Raw genomic sequence first — 20931 nt, forward strand, 5'->3', positions numbered from 1 at the left:
TTTAAAAGTTGCGACCTTTCGAAGTTGGGCTGACCAAAACCTCCAAAATAAATGTCAGAGGTGTATTTGGCCGACTCTATGTAATTTTAGAGTTAGTCGGTCTCAAGGGTTAGGGTTTGATGTCTAGAAACTTCTCGGGTGGTGTAAAAATGCCTATATAAGGAATGCCGGTACATTGTCTAGGATAGCGCTGGGTGATAGTTCGCAGCTTTGTCTTGCAGATTACTGTAATGAAGGTGCCCACGTGGGTTAGCATATTGTAATTGTGAATTTTGTAATTCCGCATTTGAGACGATAATAAGAAGCACATATATTGTTCTCACAAATTGTTGTTATTTCTTTGTTTTTGTTATGTGTTTAAGGTATTAAGGGGAACACCCTTCATCACAATACAACAATTTAATAAAGTCTATCATGATAACATGGTCAAGCTATTGCTAAGATTGTCACCTTTCATGACATAAATAACAACATTATGTTGTAACACATGATATCCACCATAAACCAAGTCAAAGGGTGGACCCACCATAGTTACTTCTAGAGGGTAGAATAAGGGTTTTCACCTCAAACTTCTCTCTCAAGGAATTTCACTTCAAACTTTTCTTTTGTGGAGAACTCATTAAAAAGGAATTGCACCTTGCAATTCTCCCTATGAAGAAAAGATCTTCTAGCTACTCCCTTAGAGGCTTTCTTTGTCCAAGGATGCCCATGATAAACTGTCAGACTCTCTCTGAATTTGGTCTTCGACTTTCTAGTAACAAGTCGTTACTTCCTTATGATGTACATAGGCGTAGGCCCATCAAAATCGTGTGGTCACACACATGTATTTTTAGACTCTCTCTGAATATCAATCTTCCTATGTTGCCTTTGAAGAAGAGTTGGACTCCCTCTTAACGTAGAAGGATACTCATAATCTCAATCGTCAAGGATATTTGCTTCAAGGACCTCACTTTATCCCATCTTATCATCAGATGACTAATGAATTCTACATCATAGCTTCTTTGGAGCTTTTGTCATAAGATTGAGTTTGCACAATATTTGGCAACAAGTGTAAAGTACCAACTTTCTTTCCCTGTAAGAACATCCTCAGACATAAAGGAAAAGATCAAGGCAAATAACTCTTATAGTATGTATAGAATTTCAAATAAAAGAGAGAAACTACAATGAGTAGATAAATGTAATAGTCAAGGATAAGAATACTTATCTGGATATGAGGGTCCATAGACATCAAATAAGTGATTTTCCTTCTTGGATTATTTGAGAATGAAACATCTCCTTTCTAAGGATCATTCAAGTGGTTTCGGAACATTATTTATCATTCTCCCCCCACAATGTGAAATCCTAAGCTTACATCATTGAACACTTTTGCATCACATCAAGAACAAGAGCATGGGAAAGTAATTTAAAATTGTTGCTCCAAATGGAGGTCTTGTCACGCATTGAAGTTTCTTGAAACTAATTTGGGTTCATTGTTATATATGCTCAGATAAGGATTAACTTTGTGTACTTGTGATATACATCTTTTGTTTCATATATTCAGAGGTTTGAATATTGTGTAATCGATGACAATCAGTAATGATTGATTATTAGATGAAAAAGTCAAAAAGAAGACTGATCTCTCAAACTGGTAACATACCTTTACAGTGACATGCAGGTAGTGTGCCTTACTAAATTACATAGTTTCTCTTATTTTTTAAGACCCTATCTTAAACTATTGCCTCTTGATATTCTTTAAATAGTATGATTAGAGTATCATATGGTGGTACAACTAATTGAATAACTTCTCATGATAGGCCTTCAAAATAGTTGTGTCAATCTAAAGATACATAACTAATTTTTCACTTGAAGAATTTGACAATCTCTTGTTTGTAATGGTGAGGATATGTCAATAATTAAATAATTGCTTTCATAACAAATAGGTTGGCAACTTATTTCATTTCCATTATGCATTAATCACTTTATCTTATCATTAGTTCTTCGTTCTATCTTACACTTTACTAATCTTCATGTGGTTTTAACTTCCACATACATGGTGACATCTTTATTTTGTTTTATCTTTTGCCATATTCTTTATATATCATCTCCAATAGTATACTCTAGTCTTGAATACTCTGATTTTGATGGAGTTTTAAATTCTTAGTGCTAGGCACAAATGTTATGAATAAAATAGCAATGGCTAATTCTTGTTACTTGATTTGAGGTGGTTAATAATAGATTGCAACTGCTTTGCTGCATCTGCCAATGTCCCTGTTGCTCCGAACATTGTTGTCTTGCACCAGACATTCCTATTTACCGTATAGGGTAAAGAAACTTAACACATGTAGTATAACACAATTCAACGCAGAACTGATACTTTATTCATATATGCACTCAATGATTACAATCCAAATACAATGACTACAATGATGATTCCAAAGTCCATCTCGGACAGTGTACATATACCTTTTCGAAGGGGTGACTCAAGCGTCACGCGCCCATTCAGATACTATTATACCCATCGGCTACACTATACATTTTACCGACAACATCATCCCCCCCAAAAGAAACGTCGTCTCCGAAAAATACAACAAAACGGGATACATTAATTGACTAACTACAACAAGATAGATTTGATTTAGTCACACCACTTTCACATTCATCCCGTGCCTATACCAAATTGGTCTCCAAACTACGTTGCATCTGTAGCCTTTGCTAACACAATATTGTCTCCTTAATCAAGCTGACCTTGATAGCCACTTGTGTTGCTTTCTTTGCTTCCAACTCCTGGGTAGCCTGAGCCAAGTGTTGCTGTATTGCCTTCAACTGGATGATCAACTCCTCTTGAGCTCTCTATGCATCCACCAAAACAATTTCATGTCCAACACCTACTCCAAGTGCCTCAAAGCATATCACCCCTCTTGAAAGGCTTGCTTCGTTGATCTTTCCACCTCTGACACACTATGCTTGCAGTAGTTCCAGGTCTCATCAATTGGTCACACTTCCTAAGACTGATAACCGCATGGACTGGGGGTCTAGGGCGCATCGCCCCTAGTGGGGTCGAGGGGCCGCCAAGACCAAATTAGCACTCCGAAACCCACACAAAACTGCATGGAACACACTATTTTTTTGATTTTCTTCTAATCCCACACTCTTTTTGACAACTGCTTGTGTTTTACTACCTGTTTATGTCTTTCCCTTCCCTTCGGCATCATACATTAATCATTCTCAACAATTTTGATTTGTTGTCAATTTTTTTTTTTTTTTAAGAACCTCCTATCACCCTTCTTCTGTGTCGACCCTTTTATCAACTTATGTGGTACAACAGTGCAATGATGTTTTATAATTTCTCCGTACCTTGTCTATACTCTCTTCTCATTTCGAAGGCCGTACAGTATTGTCTTTGCTTCTGGCCGTACGGCTTGTTTTCTTCTCTACAAACTCAGGCTGTACGGTCCTTTTCCCCTCTTATAATCTAAGACTGTACGGTCTTTCCTTCTGTTACTAGTTGCCGTATGGAATTTGCTTCCCTGACTCTTAACCTTCAAGCAATGCTTAGTCTCTTTCAGTCTATTGTTTTCTTGGCCAAAATAATTGCTCTCACTTGTACACAGTACGACTCGTAAATTTTTGATTTCTTTTTAGCTCCTTGACACCTCTCCTGCCGTATGTCGTATGGCTCTCCTTTCTCCTTCCTATGTTCGTACGGTCTTCACTTCACACTATCTTCCCTTCTTCCGTACGGTAGTAGCTTATCTAGAATATTTTCCATCCTTTCCTTTTGTACGGTAGCTTTTATGTACTTGCAAGGCTTTCTTGAGGCCGTATAGTCATTAGCCTCCTTATAATCGACCTCATTTCCTTCTTGGATGGCCGTACGGTCCTTTTTCAACTTCAATTCTACTGTCTCACCGTACAATCCTCTCTTTTTAACACAGTATGGCTGTCTTTACATTCACCCTCAGCCATATGGCTATGTTGTGTCACCGTATGGTCCCCTTCTAATTATATGGTCTTTGCTTTCAATCGTATGGGATCTGGCTGTATGGCTTCAAATTCTCTCTTGTGCATTTCTTGTGTTTCGTACGCCATACGGTCTTATGTTAACTTTGCCTATGGCTTTCCTCTAGCCGTACAGAGGTTTTTTAGCTTGTGATATGCCTCTCAGGTCCGTATGGACTCATGCCGTATGGTAGGCCATACTTCCATTGTTTTTATAGTTTGATTTCACAATTATATTTTAAATTATTCTACTCTTTTAATCCTTCATCTTTTGTTTCTTTATTATCTAGCACTTAGAGCTATGTTTAACTCCATATTATGTCCCTTAAGGCCATACAACAGGCTTTTATTGTCTAAAATTCCAGTCATTCCAATTTTGCGTCTTGCTTCTTCATCTTCACACTTTTAAAACTATAGTTTATTACTTGGCAGTTTAAAACTATGTTCAACTTCTATATTTTATTTACTTATTATACATATATACATTAGTTAAAGTCGTTTTTTCTTTCTCAATTGTTTGTCAGTGAGGGACCATTGCTTTCATGGTATATTTTTAATTTCGATCCATTCACTGCATCTGGTATTTCTTTTCCGTCCAATGCCCACAACTTAATTGCTCCGTTATAGCTAACTTCCCGTATCTTATATGGTCCGACCCATTTAACTTTGAACTTCCCAGGTCTGATTTCATTCCGTCTATTACACTTCAATAGTAACTGGCCTGGTTGAAAGCTGTTTAATTTTAAGTGCTTATCATGCCATGCCTTTTGATGACCCACTATGCTTGCAGCTGTCACTCATCGAGTTTGTTCAAATTATACAATCTTTCTCTTTAGCTTTCCATGTTGCCCAACTTTTTCTTGGTTGCAATCCTCAAACTTGGTACCATGAATTTCGTTAGCTGCCACTCTTTGCCGTCAATAACTGTATTCTTGATTCTGGAACCTTCACTCCGTACAACTGCAGTTTTTATTAAGCCCTTCCTCTTTGTTTCCTTTGTTTCTTGTGCAGCTCGTACGATGTGTTTTCCTTGCTGTCGACACCTTTCTCCTAAATCGTGGTGCAGTGTAATCTTTTCTTTCCACGTGGTCCATTCACCATGTACCGTACGGTGGAATCTTTCTTTTTTCTGGGTTCATAAGGTATGTTCCTCCCTTCAACTTTAGCCGTAACCTCCTTTCCTTCTTTCGCTTCTCTATACTCCTTCGGACATTCATTTTCTTCTTTTTCACCTTCGTTGAGCCTTAACATATTATAGCTTGGAAAGAGTTAATAATCCTCCATCTGCCAATGTTGCAGTTCATTCACCGAATCTAGGTCATCATTAGTCGACCCTCCTTCCAATCTCAACAACCCTTCTTCATCTGGTTTCATCCTCTTTTTTCATTCATCATCTCTCTCACCTTCGCCTTCTGAGTCTGACGACGTTGCCTCTTCCCCTACCATTTGTGTATACAAATCAGTTATGAATCTTTTGCCTCCTTGCTCAATGGATAGGGTGTTCTGTTTCCAATCATGCTTTACCTTTGCTTGCACCAACCACCCTCGTCCAAGGATGTTGTCGTACCCTCTTCTCTTCAGTGGGACGATCACAAAATCTAGTAAAAATGGTTGTGTCCCAATTGTTACTGGCTGTGCCATCAAAGTTCCCAATGACTTTATCCCATGTTGATCTGCTATGAGTAATTGGAAAGTAGGTGGCCATAGTGTGGGTTGTCCAAGCTTTTTCCAAATATCATCCGGCAACACGTTCACCCTCGGTCCTCCATCTACAATTGTATCCGTTAGCACAGTACCCAAAATACCCATCTCCACTACCGTCAGGTGTCTTCCCATTGTAAGTGCCAGTAGCATCGGGTTTGTTGCCGTTGTTCCCTTACTATCCCCTACTTCCTCCGTCACTCTCGAGGACGCTGTCATATTCATAATAGCTGCATGCAATTGTGGCATCGTGAGAAGGAGGTTATTTAGTTTAATAGGCACTTCTGTTTGCATTATCTGCCTCATCATGTTCTGTTCTGCCAAGTTCCTTTTCGAGGTTTTGATAGTGTCTTTGACTTGTGATTTCTCTGCTTTCATTTTCTTTTCTATCTCTGTTCGTGCTTTTTGTAACCTCTCGTTCTCTTCTTCCGCATCCAGATATTTCGCTTTCCTCGCCTGCTCTCGTGTAACTGCCAATACTTTCTCATCACACGTTTCAATGCTTAATAGATTTACCCCTTGTTTTGGACACTTTGCATCTTCCTTTAGACCACACCATTTGCATAATGGTTGTGCCATCTCCTTCGTAGGATAGTCCCTAGCGAAGTGGCCCCAAAGATTGCACGCCCGACACTGTATCATTGGTTGTCCACTCGCATCATACTGTATTTGACTCTGGCCTTCGTTGTTATTATTGTTGTTTCCACCCCTTCCGCATCTATTATTGTTGCAATATCGACCCGAAGTTGTATCATTGCTTGTGTTATTGTTGTTGGACGCTTCCTGCGTTAGTAACACCTGCTGGTGTCTTTTTGCTTTCATGTTAAATGGGCACTCTTTCAGGGAATGTCCTGCCACCTGGCAGATGTCACAAAACTGTTTCTTTGGGAATGAGCCCTTCGTATGGCCATCCTCTTTACAATCTGTGCACCACAGTTCTCCCTTCACTTTGTCTGGATTCTTTTTCAAATTCTTAAATTCTTTCATCATTCGAAGCATATCTTTCTGTAATGCTCGCACCTTCTTGTTCGATTCTTCATCACTACTGTTACTTTCAGATGATGAATCATCTGAATCTGAGGATTTATGCTTTTTCTTCTTGTCTTTTGTTCACTTTCTAAATCCATTGCACGAGTATACGCGTCGGTGTACGATGCTAGTGGTACAATCTTCATCTTCTTTTTTAGAGCCAGTCGTAGCCCTTCCACAAACCATCGTTTTTTCAAATCATCTGCCAATTGACTTTCCATCTTCCCGACCAGCTCTTTTAGTCGTCTAGCATAGGCCCGTACTGTTTCATTCTTCCCTTGCTTAGTACTATATATCTTGGCTTCTATTTTATTATCGTCCCGAAGCAATCTAAATTTTGCTATGAACTCTTTTTTAACATTCGCCCATGTAGTTAGTTTCTGAGGGTCGGCGTCGGAAAACCAGTCAATTGCCACACCCCGCAGAGTTGTTGGGAATTGTTTGATCCAATTGCCCTCATTTGTCACGCCATTTGCCACCCATATGGTTTCACATGTTTTACAATGTCGGATAGGATCTGTTGTACTATCACCGTTAAACTTGGGTAATTTTTCTTTAGAACCTACCATCGCTACTTTCCTTTGATTCTGAGGTACTTGCTAAGCACCTGCGCTGTTCTGAGCACCCACGCTGTTCAAAGCACTCGCGCTGTTCTGTACACCCTTGCTACTTTGGATAACAACCTTGTTTCCGACAACTGTGTTGCCTGGTGAAAGGTCTTCTTCAAGTGAGGTTGTTCTATTCTCTGCCTGTATCTGTCCATCCGGTGTATCGGGAACGAAGAGTTCACTCCACGCTCGTGCTCCCTCGGCACTCTGAGCCGTGCGAGTTGCTTCCCTTCCATTCAGACACTCTCCCCTCGACGTATACAAGTTAAGAAACTCCTCCTTTGTTTCTTCCACCAAGTTTAATCGTTGTCGAGTCTCCTCTAGCAATTCCTCGACACTCCTTAGCCTACTAGGTGAGTGCATTCCCTCCGTCTGTGCTTCTTCACCCCTTCGGTGCCCCTTGGCAATCTGCTGAAGCCTCTGCTTGCGCTATGCTTGCTGTGCTAGAATTAAAACTTCTTGTGCTGTACGTATTTCATCTTTGTCTTTTACCTTATTCCTATCCTTGTTAAGCAAATTCGGCATTAATCTTCATCACATTCCTTCATTCCAAGTTCCTTTGGCAACAGCGCCAAATGTTTACCGTATAGGGTAAAGAAACTTAACACAAGTAGTATAACACGATTCAATGCAGAATTGATACTTTATTCATATATGCATTCAATGATTACAATCCGAATACAATGACTACAATGATGATTCCAAAGTCCATCTCGGATGGTGTACATATACCTTTCTAAAGGGGTGACTCAAGCGTCACGTGCGCGTTTGGATACTATTCTACCCATCGGCTACACTATACATTTTACCGACAACAATTCCCGTCCTCTTTATGTGACCCATTTTCTTCTGTATATCACACACTCTTACAACCCCAATTATGTGTGTTCAAAACTTATATAATCATTTACAAATTTGAGCAATTAATGTTCGCTTTTATTAGAGGCGCTCACTATCTTCAACCCATTAATTCAATTACTTATAGATAGATAGATAAAATTTTAACGTCCACGAGGCCAAAAATAGCCTATGGGACAGCAAGACAACTCAAGCAGACTTGTCTACCACAACTGCCAACAGTTGAGAATAGTTATAACTGCATTTTGTTCATCTTTACCATCAACATATAAAATGGAAACTAAATATGTCCAAGCATATACTTCCGCACAAGCTAATTCCAAATATGGCTTTGACGTGGCAATACTTTACATTAAATTATCTAAAAAGAGGTGTCGGTTCACATTAAAAACACCGTTTCAGATGAAGTTAACTCTGCTCCTTGCTTCTTAGCCCAATACTTTCAGTAAACATAACTAATATTTAAACCGACTTCATTATAGGCTTCCACTAGATATTATCAGTTATCACCAAATTTTGATTTAAACTGACTTGTATCGTTTCCTTATCTTTTTCGTCGAATGAATATTTATTTTCAGTCCAATGCTTTTAGAACGAGACAAAAACAATATATCACGGTATTTATTTCTGTCTCCCACAATACCTGCTGCACTGTCTTTTCTGGTTAATACTTGTGCATTCGATACTTGTCATTTGTTTGATTTCAAAGTTCTGTAATCATTCTGCCTGGTGTGTGCCTGATAAATTGAATGTCTTGACGTGTATTATTTCGAACAACCATATAGTAGTGGTGTCTAATTTGGATATATTAACCTGCAACAATAATTATGGTGCATTGACATATGCTATTCTTCCTGACAAATAGTGGTTCTCCTCGCGTGTAGACAATAGATATTTTTCTGCTATTTCTGATTTGTCGTATGTAACTTGACCAATCTATATTTTATTATTTGTTTTCTTCCCTTACGCTGTTCGAATCTCATCGTAATTTCTTATTAATAGTTTATGTCAGACATAGTTTATAATTTTCCCATCAAATTATATTATCACATTGTAAATACTCCCAAACAGTCGTAGCATTAGTAAGGTTACATAAAACTGAATAGGGTATATATCAATTCAGCCAGGAGTGTCAACATGTATTTTCCATTGTCATGCCTCTACCCTCCAATTCTCGAGAACTAATCTCTAGATCTGTTTACTTAGGGGTCTTTGTATAATGCTTACGAAGTCTATGAATTTCTATAGTTTGTCTCAGTTGCTCCTTTAGGATCTTCATCAGGGATCTACCTTCAAGCTGTTTAGGCTTTATTGAAGGATCCTTGCTCTGATACCATGTTAACATAAAGAAGATTGTTTTTTTGCAAATGTAATAACATTGCCATCATCTTGATGTGTTCCAAGTGCAGATTTGACTTATAAATATGAAAGGAGGAGACATGTCTCTATGGTTAATCATCATTAGGTAACATATTAACAATAACACACACACACAAACATATATATATATATATATATATATATATATATATATATATATATATATATAAGTAGATATTTTTAAAAAAAATGATGATTTCCCAATGACTGTAAAAAGAATTATCTTCAGGTCAATTCAGTCCAACTGAAGCTACAATCTTAACACAATTCACAACAAAATTCATGACAAATACAATAGTTTATAGCTTCAAAATAAATAAATAAATATATGTATATATATAAGTAGATATTTTTTTAAAATGATGATTTCCCAATAACCATAAAAGAATTATCTTTAGGTCAATTCATTCTTACTGAAGCTACAATCTTAACACAATTCACAAGAAAATTCATGAAAAGCACAATAGTTTATAGCTTCAACCGTTTCTTACATGCCCCAAGACCTCCTGATAGCCTTGTCTGTTAATAATTTGCCAAACTTAATCATGATGATGAGAAATTTGATAATGAACTGTGATTGTATGAAGTTGTGTTCTGACCATCACTGTCCAACCAACTCTTTTTGACTTTTGACAGTCCACGACCATTACAAAGGAAACTGTTGTTTCACGGCTAAAACTTGTAGCGACAGACATGACCAATAGAAATGCTCCGTTCTTTCGAGGCAGTATTATAGCTATTCAATTAATCTGCTCGACTATATTCCCTGTTGCAAAACTTCTCACAGCAAACATATTATGTAGCGGAGAAATTAATGGCCTGTCCCAATTAAAATTTGGGACCCATGTCAATATGAGCAAATCCAATTAGATCTTCTGTTCTAGAATAATTACAGATGCCAGGAATGTGAAACATCTGTCCAAAATAGCTCACTCAAAGAAACCTTTGTAGCTGCTCGACCACACTAGGAAGGAAGCTTGGCCTTGGAAAAAATTGCAAGTCTTTGCTTAACACTTTTGTCTTTCCTCAATATCGTGCCCTTGATTCACTCTAAAACAATTGATAACGCTTGTGACTTCTAGGTGGCTGTGACGATTGATTTCCTTGGAATGCTTGACTCCTTATGCTTGCCGGATTTCAGTAGAATCGACTCAAAGCTCTGCATTTGCAGCAATTTTCTGCCAGTATTTTCTTTCCTCCTTCCGTGCCCAGTATCAAAGCTCTACACAAATACGTCAGCAAAAGTTTCACCTCCTGAAAATCATCGGCTCCTTCTACACAACCCGTGTATTAATATCACTCAAGCCACCTAGTCTTCCCTGACAAAATCAGACTTCTAAGAATTCTCAGACCCGTGCAGAATGGGTGAGATACTTCTCCAGTCAAGCACATCTGCTATTAATCTCTTAGAAAATATCGTCAACCAGCGTGGGAGTCATCCAAGCTACTCCAATGTCTTTGTCTGTAATAATATTTGTTGCAAGGAACTTTGTAAAAAATAATGGTTTGTGCTCGCATGCTACATATAATCAAGCTTATATTTCTCCACCATTTTTTTTCGGAATACAACCATCAAAAATATTGTTTCAGAAAAATTTCCCACAATCTGGAATCGCACAAGGTCTCCCCCAATTTACTTCAGTTGAATATGTCAGAATAAATGTGTAAAATATTTCCAGAGCATTATTTTATCGGTTCACACAATTGCACGATTCTCCAATAATAAAGTTATCCTCCCAACAAATCTAGGATAAAATAAGCGGGCCCACAAACAACTCATAAAAATTTAGTAATCAAAGTCCGATTATATTTGCGACCATGCAATTCTTAATAAAAGATCTTTGCCAGAAAAGTGTTCGAAGGAAATAATATAGATAGATAGATAGATAAAATTTTAACGTCCACGAGGCCAAAAATAGCCTATGGGACAGCAAGACAATTCAAGCAGACTTAAGTAGCGCTGTTCGCCTCTTGTGTAGACTAATGATGAGCCCCCCAATTGCTCAATGTACTCTTCGTTGAACAGGTTATATATTAAGACTAAGAATAATATATTAAGTTTATTTTGTTTTATAAATGCGGCTCACAAATGACTGATTTATAACTTTTCAATGGAGCTACTATGATTTTCCCTCCAAATATCTGTCAATCTAACTTTTGATAATATTTCCTTAGGACTTCTGTTCATTTGTTTCTAATGAATTTTCACTGGATGGCAGCAAAACCAGCTCTGATATCACTGCAATATCCCAGTAGGATATTATCTCCAAATTTTCTCACAAGCAATTTTCAGAATACAACAGATAATTAATGCAATATAACCCAACAACATAAAGCGGCAAATGAACCATATGCTCATTAAAGGCTCAGTTTTAATTTCAAACCTATTTTTGTATTATAAAACCAGCAATACAATAACATGCATAAAGTCCAATCTTTATCAGCAATAACAGTCAGATTGGAGACATATAAAAAGAACCTGTAAACTCGGCATAAATTCTGTCTTTAATCCACTGCAGTGGTGAATCGTGGCTATGTCCAATCCACAAGTGATGGTCTGAAGGTTTGTGTCCTTAGGTCTGAAATGGGAGATGTAAACTCTCTCAATGTTTCTCCAAGAGAAACTCAAGTTCTCCAAACAAACAATAATCCAAGAATGCTGAAAATGAGCTTCTCATATCTGATGGTCGTGATAGTATTATTTCTGTGTGATCTTGGTATTGGTATGATTGATGCTTTACTCCAACAGTGTATTGATGAGTGGCTATACAGTTTTTGGCCTGGAGCAGTTTTAATCAGAGTAGCACAGTGGATGAGTGTAGCAGTAATTTTCAGTTTGGGCTACAACCCTACTTGCAAATTTATATGGGACCCTAGCACCGATTGATTGAGGACAAACAATCTCGAGGAAGGAGGACTTGTAATGTCCCCTCTTTGGGACATTAGGAATTCTGAAGCCAAATTTATAAAATATTAATTTGACCCATTTTATAATTTTGTATTAAGCTTCCTCAAGCCCAAATTAATATTTTATGAATTTGGCTTCAGAATTTTTTATGTCTCAAAAAGGGGACATTACATAATATAAGATTATAAAACCTTATATGTTTTATGATTTATAGGCATATCCCATTTTAAATAATTGTGTAATATAATATATTAGTTATTAGATTTATTTAGATACTACAATGACATAGATAATAAATAAAACTTAGAAAGATATTTTTATTTTTGAACCTGTACTTACGTATTTATTACAGCAGTGTATACGAAAGTTGATAAGATGTTATAACTGAGTGACCTATTTCCAACTCTATATAATTTATACTTATTGCAACTACATACGCAACTGATATGTGAAAATAAAAAAGATTTTATAGAGTGTAAATTGCATACAAAATAAACAGTCCAACAAAGGTAATGGGACGATTTTGAAATGAATGGATTCTATTAGTTATTCTAAAGACTGCAAAATAATTATAAAATTATTATGTTGTAATAACTATTAGATTATTTTTTGTGTTTTTGAAAATAAGGAGTAAAATTTTTTTTAGTAAAAAGCAAGAGATACATCAAAGAGCATAACTGAAATATAATGGGCACAAATATTTACAACACAAGATAAATGTAGATTTATTGCATTTAGAGACTAGAATGTGACATAGGAATAAATCTAATCAGCTAACTTGAAATATAATCTATGTCACATTCTAGTCTCTAAATGCAATAAATCAACATTCTAGACAAGAATATTCCTTTCTTTAAGAGAATTGCAAAATCCACTCGCAAGGATCTTAGCCAATTCCTAACAATCTTCCACATTACCCTCACTGGACCCCTCCTAAGGATCCTTCCAACAAGCTACTTCGAATGGACCCATAATCTTAATAGTCTTTATAATTTTCAACTTTTCTCCAGCTAGTTTCAAACAAAATATTACAAAGAGGCCGAAGATGAGGAAACTCCTCCACAATAGGGGGATGTTTGTCCTACGAATTGAACCACAAAAGAGCATTAGAGTCTTCGTGGAAAATCCAAAATAGACTTTCCTTAATAAGTTTTCCTCCTCACTTGAGAGTGTCCCAAATCATAGAACCCCTTCCTTTTAGTTCATACCTAGTCATTTCTGTAGATTATCTTGGAGGATGCAAATGTACTAACACTATTTGTAATTTCTATGTTTTCCAAATTACATTCTCAAGGCATATGTATATGATATTTAAGAGGCATGTCTCCATAGAGACATGTCTCTTCAACTCTCATTAGTTATCAATAACATATGTTCACTTTGATTAAGAATGTGATAATAACTTATATATATGTATGTATTCGATAAGTTTTATTTGAAAGAAGCTACAAAACATTAACACTTTCTTAGCTACAGAGGATAAACACACATATTACCTCAAAATAATATATCTTTCATAAGAAGATATTTAACATTTTTATATCAAATTTTATATCATGAGTATTAGTCTTCTAGAATATCAACATATGATATTCACCAAGTACTCAATAAAGTTTGATATCACATCTGGTATTGTGAGTATTGGTCTCTCAGAATATTGACATTTGGTATTCACTAAGTACTCAAAATAAAAGTTTGATATCACATCTGATATCAAGAGTATTGGCCTCCCAGAATATCAATAATATTCACTAAATACTTTAAATAAGGTTTGATATCACATCTGATATCAAGAGTATTGGCCACCTAGAATATCAATGATATTCACCAAGTACTCAAAATAAGGTTTGATATCACATATGATATCAAGAGTATTGGCCTCCCAGAATATCAATGATATTCACCAAGTACTCTTTGAGTAATAGCCTCCTAGAATGTTGAGATGCAAGACATTCACCATATACTCAATATGTTTGATCTTGTAATACAAGTTATTGTAAGATCGTCACCTTACAATAACTCGTGCAAATACAAGTGACATCATTTGGAAGTCGTCACTTCCTCATGATGTACACAGGGGGTAGGCCCAATAAAATCACAGTCGTGAGGTATATTCATGAATCACATTCCTCTTGACTGCTATAATTTATTGATCTCTGGGGAATCTATCTCAACATAGTTTACTTCTGCTAAATCAATACGACTGAGATCATTGAAGGTTGACTAAACCATATCCTCTATTTGCTCCTTCAGACGGATGTGTGAGACTCTCTCTAAACATCAATTTACCTCTAAAGAAATGTCAATCTCCCTTTGAATTTGATATTGATCTCCCTCTTCCTACAAGAACATTCTCGGAGGAAAAGATCAAGGCAAATAACTCCTATACAAATAAGATATGAGAGAGACTAATATAATACTGAAGGATAATAAATAATTCTACATAATAATAATTCCAATAAAGATAAAATAAATATCTAATTTATATTTAATCATTATATCAAATTTGAGTATTTGTTAAATATTATCCTTTTGTATTAATAAATATTTCAAAATTATATATATATATATATATATATATAAAACCATCCATATTAATAATTATATATCACATAATATTCTATTAAACATTGAATAGAATAATCCTTAAAATAACCATATCTTATACTTACTTTTAATGGGTACCCGATGCCCTTACCCCCATTATAGCTACATTGCTTATTTCCTTATCATGGGTTTCATTCTTTATCAGTCAATCAACTTCCACATCCGACATTGATAATCTCTTGTTTGATTCCTAAGTTTTTTTCTTGTTATGCAGGTGCCCATTTTATAAAATGCTCCTAGTCTTTAAGGCTTGCTAGATTTCATAATTGGTTTAAACAAGAATGGAGTAATTAGTATCCTAGAAGTCCGTTGGATTGTCTTAGAGGAATTAATTCAGCCAAATAATCTCTCCTTTTGAAGATGCGATGTAGCAAAATGGTAAAATCAACTTTTTGGTTGACACTCATTACCAACTAAGTAATGTAGTTTTGATTGATTTCTTGCAGAGAATACAGGGTCTTCATATGAACATGCGTATATTTTTGTATGAAGATCAATTATCTAAAACTCATACAATTAGCGAGGAAGATGCTTTAATTATTTTGGGATTAGCCGTGTTTTGGTCTCAGGGATCAGATGACATTGAAATCAATTGTGCAATTTGTCTTGATTCATTTGAAAGAAGCGATGAGGTTAAAACTTTGCCTTGCAATTATGTATACCAGAATGGATGTATCCTGCAATCAACCAAAATAAAAAGGGAGGGCCCCATATGCCGTGCCTGCGGCGATTGCAGGCAATGCCAATGAAAATAGAGTTTCTCTTGTGATAGTTTTCTCTCTTATGATAGTTTTCTGTTACCCATTAATGATATTGATCCATAGTATGTTTTTCCTCCTCTGCGCAAGTTTTATAGAAGTGCATCAATTTGAAATCAGTTCTAGAGAGACAACCGCTGCACAAACACATGATACAATCTAGTTTTGTTTCATTTATTAATTCCTAGTTGATATCCTCCTCCTAGGCTTTGCTTTGATACCATGTAGATTTTCTTAGAGGATGCAAATGTACTAATACTATTAGTAATTTCTGTGTTTTCCAAATTACATTCTCAAGGCATATGTATATGATATTTAAGAGGAATGTTTCCATAGAGACATGTCTTTTCAACTCTCATTAGTTATCAATAACATATGTTCACTTTGATTAAGAATGTGATGACAACTTATATATATATATATATATATATATATATATATTCAATAAGTTTTATCCAAAAGAAGCTACAAAACATTAACAATGTCCAAGCAAGCCATTCCCTGAAGATATTAATGAGTAAGAATTCTAGCCTAGTCTTGATCCTGACAAGCACATTGCTGTCAATATAACTTTGCAACTAAAACTTGATCAGTCATACTAGGCTTCATATTGAGGAAAGGAATTTACTAGACCATAAAATTGGTGAGAGACTACATTCATCTCGTGTAAAACTAATTGGAGACAAAAAATCTATAATTTGAACCATAGACTTTGGAAGAGTCACATGCCATGAGAAGAAAGCCATCTACAAGTCTAATGGCTTACTTTCCTATGAAACTTGTCTAAGGTCCTATGTCGAAACTCCTCTCTTTGTGCTCCCACACTAATGGGAATCCCAAGATATTCAAAAGGAAAAGATCCAATCTGAAATCTAAGAATCTTAGCAATCCTATTTTGGATAAGCCAAGGGGTATTAAAGAAAAAATGTAGAAGATTTATCTTCATTAATTTTTTGACCCGAAGCAGCCAAGTAAATGTTGGAGGCTTTCCGAAATTCACAACTTCATTAATCCCAGCCATTCCCATCAAGGTAGTATTATCTACAAACTAGAAATGTGAATAGGGAGGCTTTGAACTAGTCTTGTTAAATTCTTGAATCAAACCTTGCCTCATATGAGATTTCAAAAGTTTGTCCTGTTAAGAATCTAACCTAGATAACCTACAGGTCTGATGGTACAGACCGTACCTGCTCTTCTATACATATATTCCTAATGAATGGCATTCAAATTAATATATATTTTCTCTAAAGGTGTCGGCGATTTATAGACAAATACCTTGTTTTGTTCTTGGTTAACTTAGTTAGTGATAACTAATTTATCTACTAAGATCGCCAGCTTAGGGATGACAAATTTGTTTGTTAAATGCCAAGGGTTATGTCCCTTGAGGGACATACCCTCTAGATAGGATGTATGTACGGGTACTTAAGGCAGTTTGGAAGACACACATACACAACAGTCTGATCTTCCAAGCATTCTCCTTCCCACGAATACATAGCAGAGATATTCTCAATCATACAAGATCGAGTATAGAGGACTGGACCTGCAATAAACATTAGTGATATCTGCATCAATAAAATCTGAACACACATATTGTTTATAAGATCATTCTCAGCATCTTGGAACTGTACTATAAGTCTAATTCAAGAACAAAAGAGTTTATAGAACTTTACATGGTATCAGAGCCAAGTTATTAGATCTAGGGCTTTGCAAAATTTCAATAATCAGACCTCATATATATTCAGTAGTTTTCTCCCATTTTCAATGGCATATACAATTAGACCTAAGGACAGATTCTATGGGAAGGAACACTTTGAAGCATGGAAATTCAAAATCTTGATGATTCTTGAAGAAAACAATGTTAAACAATTTGTTGATGGAGCATCCAAACAACCACCAGTTGAACCTCACAAATCCATATGGACCCATGGAAATAGAAAAGCCATTCAAATCATCTTGGATAGAGTTAAAAATGATATCGTACTTATGCTTATGAAACACCAAATTGCCTACGATATGATGAATGCATTATGGAATGCATATGGAATGCATATGAAGTAAACAATGCAACTAGGGTTCTTGCACTAAAAAGACAACTAAATTAAATCCAAATAAAGAAAGGAGAATCAATAAACTCTTATTTCCTAAGAGTTGCTAGCATTAGCGATGAATTATCAAGCATAGGAACCATCATTAATGACATTGAACTAACGCTCATGGCCATAGATGGATTGCCAGAATCATGGGAAACATTCGCACAAGGAATAGCTAGAGATCAGCTTCTGGACTTTAACAAACTTAAGAATGATTGTCTTCAAGAAGAGTCAAGAAAACTAAAGAAAGGAGGAAAACCAAAAGTAGAAGATGAAGAACTTCATGTTCTTAATGCAAACTCCTATAAAGGCAAGAAAAAACACTTCAAGAAGAAATGGGGAAATCAAAAGAATGGAAAGCCCAAGAAAGATCTATCTAAAATAAAGTGTTTTAAATGTGAAAAAATTTGGACACTATAGATCTAATTGTCCAAAAAATTCCAAACAATAGGCAAATTGTACAAATGTCATTAGAGAAGAAGAGACTTATGATCCAGAGAACTGTGTTTTGTATTCCTCTCTATCAAATGAAATCTCAAATAAGGCATGGGTAATTGATAGTGGATCTTCCAGACTTATAAGGGGATACAAAGAAACTCTAGATTCCTTATTAGAGAAAGTTAACGATGAAGTTACTATTAATGATAACTCTGTACACTCAGTTGAAGGAATTGGAAGCTGCACTTTGAAACTAAAAATAGGAAATACTCTTCTTCTTAAAGGTGTACTCTATGTACAGGGGATTAAAAGAAACCTAATCTCTATTATAGCACTTGAAGATGATGGACGCAATGTTGCATTCGTGGATGGCAAAGTATTAACTTGGGCTAAGAACTCTTCCATCAAGAAAGCTAAATTAATTGGTCAAAGAAAGGGATATTAGTATGAATTGAAGACAAAATCTAGTCGATCCATTCAAGCCCTAGTTCACAAAGCTGAAGATTCTAACAAAATATGGCACAGAAGATTAGGGCATTTAAATTTTAAAACCTTATCAACTATGGAAAAGATGGTTATCGGACTACCAAAATTAAATAAAGATCACACTAGTATTTGCAAAGGGTGTGCTCTAGGTAAAAGTACTAGAAGTCGTTTTCATGATAGTACTAGAAAAACAAATAATGTACTAGAATTAATTCATTTAGATTTATGTGAACCTATGTCTATTCCCTCTCTTGGAGGATTCTAGTATTATATCTTGTTCATAGATGACTTCTCTAGGAAAACATGTATTTATTTTTTAAAATGCAAGGAATCAGAAGAAATCCTACAAAGATTTAAAGAATTCAAAGCATTACCTGAAAATTTTTCAGGACATAAAATTAAAACCCTTAGAACAGATGATGGAGGAGAATATACCTCCGAATTGTTTAAAAGATTTTGTAAAGAATCAGGGATCAAGAGGGAGTACACTGTTCCTTATAACTTAGAACAAAACGGGGTAGCTGAAAGAAAGAATAGGACAATTATAGAAGTTGCTAAGGCTATGATTTTTGACCAAAATCTAGAATACTATCTTTGAGTAGAAGCCTCTTGTACTGCTGTATATATTCAAAACAAAAGCCCTCACTCCTATCTTAAAGATAAAACCCCTGAAGAAGTATTTATTAAAGTAAAACCCAATATAAGTCATCTCAGAATTTTTGGATGTCCTGTATACATTCGTGTTTCAAAAGAAAAGAGAACCAAATTAGGACCATCTGGGAGGAAAGGTATCCTTGTAGGGTATAGTGAAACTTCTAAAGCATATAGAATTTTCATACCTGGACAGAAAACTATTGAACTTAGCAGAGATGTAATCTTTGAGGAAGATCTTGCATTCAAAAGAGCCATAAGTTCCAATGAACCTTCTCCTTTATCAAGTTCTGAAAGAATTAGTGAATCTGAATCCCAGAGGGAGAACTTAGAAGAGGTTGAAAATGAAAAGATGAACCTTGAGGAAAATTCAAAGAAAAGACCACTTTGGGCTATAAAAATAGTTGAAGCAGCTCACGACTTTGTTGCACCTTTAGGATCAGTTAGAGAGAGTAAAAGACCTAAAAGATTCTCTGGTTATATAGCAAATATGATTGATTTATCCAAAACTGAGCCAACCAATCCTTCTGATGCTATTAAACATCTAGCCTGGAAAGAATCTATGACAAAAGAATATCAATCAATTATGAAAAATGATGTTTGGGAAATAGTTCCAAGACCAAAAGGAAAATATGTTGTTTCTTCCAAATGAATATTCAAAATAAAGCATGCTGCTGATGGGAGTATTGAGAAATATAAAGCCAAATTTGTAGCTAGAGGTTTTTTTCAAAAAGAAGGGATTGATTATGAAGAAACTTTTGCTCCTGTTGCCAGATATACCTCTGTTCGAGCTGTCTTAGCAATTGCCGCATCTAAGGGATGGAAGGTACATTAGATGGATGTAAAGACAACATTTCTAAATGGAAAGATTTTAGAAGAAGTCTATCTGGAGCAACCAGAAGGATTTGAAACCCATGACTCTAATACCTTTGTTTGCAGGCTCAAGAAAACTCTCTATGGGCTTAAACAGGCTCCCAGGGCCTGGTATGAAAGGATTGACAAATATCTCATCGGCTTAGGATTCTTCAAGAATGAAGCTGATCCAAACTTATATTATAAAAGAGATAAAGATGATATGGTAATATTGATATTATATGTTGATGATTTATTAATCATAGGTGATGATCATCTTATAGATCAGTGCAAGAAAGATCTAACTAGAGAATTCGAAATAAAAGACGTGGGGCTTCTCCATTACTTCCTAGGATTGGAAGTACTACAAAATTCTAATAGTATCATACTAAATCAAGGAAAGTACACTTCGGATATCTTGAAGAAATTTGGAATGTGGAATTGCAAGTCTATGTCTTCTCCAATGGAGACCAATTTGCATAAACTTAAAGAAGTAGCTGCAGAATCACCTGCAATAGATTCTACTCTCTACAGACAGATGATTGGATCCCTCATGTACCTAGTAAATACAAGACCTGATATTTGCT

General features: G+C 35.7%; 1 protein-coding gene across 2 annotated transcripts in view; it reads left to right on the forward strand.

Moving 5' to 3' along the window:
• LOC149557445 (Cation efflux family protein) overlaps positions 1–20931 on the forward strand; it is a 150386-nt gene that overhangs the window by 61157 nt on the left and 68298 nt on the right. The window lies entirely within an intron of this gene.

This window comes from Cupressus sempervirens, chromosome 5, assembly GCF_028749045.1.
Source record: "Cupressus sempervirens isolate cs-2001-9-10 chromosome 5, ASM2874904v1, whole genome shotgun sequence".
In the NCBI taxonomy this organism is placed as follows: Eukaryota; Viridiplantae; Streptophyta; class Pinopsida; order Cupressales; family Cupressaceae; genus Cupressus; species Cupressus sempervirens.